Raw genomic sequence first — 4,477 nt, 5'->3', positions numbered from 1 at the left:
TGACCTGACTAACAGACCACAGCAGTAGGCCTACAGAGGTAGTAATGACCTGACTAACAGACCACAGCAGTAGGTCTACAGAGGTAGTAATGACCTGACTAGTAGACCACAGCAGTAGACCTACAGAGATAGTAATGACCTGACTAGTAGACCACAGCAGTAGGCCTACAGAGATAGTAATGACCTGACGAGTAGACCACAGCAGTAGACCTAAAGAGATAGTAATGACCTGACCAGTAGACCACAGCAGTAGGCCTACAGCGGTAATAATGACCTGACTAACAGACCACAGCAGTAGGTCTACAGTTAATGACCTGATTAGTAGGTCACAGCAGTAGGCCTACAGAGGCAGTAATGACCTGACTAGTAGCCCACAGCAGTAAGTCTACAGAGGTAGTAATGACCTGACTAGTAGACCACAGCAGTAGGCCTACAGAGGTAGTAATGACCTGACTAGTAGACCACAGCAGTAGGCCTACAGTTAATGACCTGATTAGTAGACCACAGCAGTAGGCCTACAGTTAATGACCTGATTAGTAGGTCACAGCAGTAGACCTACAGAGGTAGTAATGACCTGATTAGTAGACCACAGCAGTAGGCCTACAGAGGTAGTAATGACCTGACTAGTAGACCACAGCAGTAGGCCTACAGAGGTAGTAATGACCTGATTAGTAGACCACAGCAGTAGGCCTACAGAGGTAGTAATGACCTGACTAGTAGACCACAGCAGTAGGCCTACAGTTAATGACCTGATTAGTAGGTCACAGCAGTAGGTCTACAGAGGTAATAATGACCTGACTAGTAGACCTCAGCAGTAGGCCTACAGAGGTAGTAATGACCTGACTAACAGACCACAGCAGTAGATCTACAGAGGTAGTAATGACCTGACTAGTAGACCTCAGCAGTAGGCCTACAGAGGTAGTAATGACCTGACTAGTAGACCTCAGCAGTAGGCCTACAGAGGTAGTAATGACCTGACTAGTAGACCACAGCAGTAGACCTACAGAGGTAGTAATGACCTGACTAGTAGACCACAGCAGTAGGCCTACAGAGGTAGTAATGACCTGACTAGTAGACCACAGCAGTAGACCTACAGAGGTAGTAATGACCTGACTAGTAGACCACAGCAGTAGGCCTACAGAGGTAGTAATGACCTGATTAGTAGGTCACAGCAGTAGGCCTACAGTTAATGACCTGATTAGTAGGTCACAGCAGTAGACCACAGCAGTAGACCTACAGTTAATGACCTGATTAGTAGGCCACAGCAGTAGGCCTACAGAGGAGTAGGCAGGTTTGGCAGGTTACTACAACAGACAATACAATAGGCATAAAAATACAATTTCTAAAGTCTCAGATTCTTATTGCACATGCATTAGTGAGGGAGAATGAGGATGTTTATAATCCTGTAGATAGATTAAGTAAGCAACTAACTTCTCCCCCATCAATACAGAGTGATATATAATGTAGGACAACATGCATGACACTGTGACAGGTTAACTACAGAAGATAAATGTTTAAAAACGTATGGACTATAATGATGTAGTAATGACAGACAATTAGTATCAACTTCATTAGACTATGCCTACAACGTGTAAATTAAGGTAAGGTGCTGGTGACTGTCTCATAAGGGATAAGTGATAATAGATAGAGCCATTGCCTACCCTTTGAGGACATCTGTCCCTCCTCCCCTCCGCTTGGCCCGGCTGGCTCTGGGTTGGGTCGGAGTCTGCCTGGCCGGCTCGCTGTCTACAGTTAATAACGGCAAAGACACCAGCTCTCCTTCGGTAAGTCTAGCTTCTCCTCCGGTTCCCCCAGCCTGCCCAGCCTGCTCAGCCTCAGCCCCGCCAGGCTCCGTCCACAGCGACAGGACCGCCACCAGAACCACCGCGAGCCTCACCAGCCGCCCCCGACACATTGCTACAGGCCTGGTGATCTTCTCACAAGTTCACAATAACTCCACTTTTTGGTCAAAAAAACTGTTGTCTTTTCGGTTTTAAGTCGCGTTTCTCCTAAATCCAACCGGGGTTCAGGGAAATAGTCCCGAGTCAAGCTGCAAAAAAAAAGATCAGATTGTTTTTCAGAAACAAGCAGAGAAATGTGCAGCGCAGAAGATGCTGCAATTTGGAAATAAATAACTGGGCTATGATAGTTTTCTATAGACACTACGACTGTCTGCACGGAATGCATCTCTGCCAGATGTGGAGGTTACAGACGAACTATCTAACAATCATTTGTATAAATAATACAAATAGTCCAATAAGAACATAAGTGGTACTTCAAGTTTGTTTTAATTAAAATCAAAAAGCATTGTGCAATTGCGCAGGAGAAAATGCCTACCTTCTCTCCACAGCTGGAGACAGTCGTCAAAGCAGACCAGGCGCAGTACCCCACGTACTTGCTGTTCCAGAATAAACGACTTCAAGAAAATGAGAAGAATAATGGAAAACAACCTCCAGTAACTAAATCAAATTGTCAATAGTCTAGCATTGTGTTTTTTCTTTATTAATCCGACACATCCGAGATGATCAGGATGTCTTGATTCTGTATGGCGTGATCAGAGGCGTTGAGACATTCTACAGTAGCCGTGGAGAAGATAAGTCTTCTACCCTCTCCTTCTCTCCTGCTTTCTTTCTCTCCCTGTCTCTCACACAGCCAAACTCACTCACTCCCCATCCCTGCCCTCCTCAACTTTCCCCAAAAGGTTTTTGTCCTCTCGCGATACATACATTCCAGTCAAACAAGGGTCCACTACTGTTACAGTTACAAACGCACAGTTAATGGTATAGCGCCATAGCAAAAAACCAACGACAGAGGGTGAGACATTTCATACAGCATTAGGACGATGTTTGTTAGAATAATGTAAAGAGTAAAGACACCTACTTTGTTTTCAGCAGGTAAAATAGGCCTACGTGTGATAGAGCAAAGTGCAAAACTCATCCATGATATTTACAGCACAGTGTAACCAGGACAAGCCTAATCTCAGAACACATACCTTACATTTTGCGTAATTACCATTTATGTTACATAGTCTGTCCACTGTGCAAGCTTTACACAGCGTAAATGTAATGAAAATATTGAGTAAAAACACAGAAGACAGTTTTTACAAACAGTGTGGAGGTGGAAGATGGTCATGTAAGGACACCTGTTGTGTCTTTGAGCAGGTTGAAAACCATTTGGAACTGATTGGAATCGTTTGGAACTGATTGGAATCGTTTAGAACTGATTGGAATAGTTTGGAACTGTTCAGAATGAACAGGACCTTTTGGAATGTGTTCTGAGACTCCACCACTCAGAGGTGATATCACTATGCTCTTTAATTAAACATCTCAACAACCCAGCCCACACGTCTCTCTCTCTCTCCTCTCCTCTCTCTCTCTCTCTCTCTCTCTCTCCTCTCTCTCTCTCTCTCTCTCTCTGTCCCTCTCTCTCTCTCTGTCCCTCTCTCTCTCTGTCCCTCTCTCCTCTCTCTGTCCCTCTCTCTCTCTGTCCCTCTCTCTCTCTGTCCCTCTCTCTCTCTGTCCCTCTCTCTCTCTGTCCCTCTCTCTCTCTCTGTCCCTCTCTCTCTCTCTCTCTGTCCCTCTCTCTCTCTCTTTCTCTGGAACGAAGTGTATCAGGGAAGGTCAGAGCCTTTGTGTGTGTGTGTGTGTGTGTGTGTGTGTGTGTGTGTGTGTGTGTGTGTGTGTGCCCGTGCGTGCTTGCTTGCGAGCGTCTGTGTTCTGGAGGAGAGAGGGATGCTGATCCAGTCTCTGGTGGTTGTGGCATTAAAACTAATCATACACAGACTCAGTGTTCTGGAGATGTTGGGAAATTAGACCAGAGAGCAATGCATGCCAGGGACACCACTTCCTCCTGTAATCTATCCCTCCATCTCTCCTTCACTCCCTCTCTTCCACCGTCACTCCCTCTCTCCTTCACTCCCTCTCTTCCACCGTCACTCCCTCTCTCCTTCACTCCTTCTCTTCCACCGTCACTCCCTCTCTCCTTCACTTCCTCTCTTCCACCGTCACTCCCTCTCTCCTTCACTCCCTCTCTTCCACCGGCACTCCCTCTCTCCTTCACTCCCTCTCTTCCACCGTCACTCCCTCTCTCCTTCACTCCCTCTCTTCCACCGTCACTCCCTCTCTCCCTCCCTGCCACTCACCCGCTCTTGATCCCAACCCCCCTACCACCATCCCTTGTTCCCTCTGTCCCTTCTTCCCATATGCCCTCTATCTATCCCATCCTCCAAACTCTCCCTCCTTCCCATAGGCCCTCTATCTATCCCATCCTCCAAACTCTCCCTCCTTCCCATAGGCCCTCTATCTATCCCATCCTCCAAACTCTCCCTCCTTCCCATAGGCCCTCTATCTATCCCATCCTCCAAACTCTCCCTCCTTCCCATAGGCCCTCTATCTATCCCTACCTCCAAACTCTCCCTCCTTCCCATAGGCCCTCTATCTATCCCATCCTCCAACTCTCCCTCCTTCCCATAGGCCCT

The 4,477-nt window shown here is 47.0% G+C and overlaps 1 long non-coding RNA gene across 1 annotated transcript; it reads right to left on the bottom strand.

The window, feature by feature from the left end:
• Positions 1–1,960: 1,960 nt before the first annotated feature.
• LOC115180803 (uncharacterized) lies at positions 1,961–2,695 on the bottom strand. Its single transcript, XR_003873159.1, has 2 exons — positions 2,338–2,695; positions 1,961–2,050 (listed from the first exon to the last, which is right to left on the bottom strand). It is a non-coding gene; the product is annotated as an uncharacterized LOC115180803 (long non-coding RNA).
• Between the last annotated feature and the right edge of the window lie 1,782 nt (positions 2,696–4,477).

This window comes from Salmo trutta, unplaced genomic scaffold, assembly GCF_901001165.1.
Source record: "Salmo trutta unplaced genomic scaffold, fSalTru1.1, whole genome shotgun sequence".
Classification (NCBI taxonomy): Eukaryota; Metazoa; Chordata; class Actinopteri; order Salmoniformes; family Salmonidae; genus Salmo; species Salmo trutta.
This window is presented reverse-complemented; position numbering and strand designations above follow the sequence as displayed.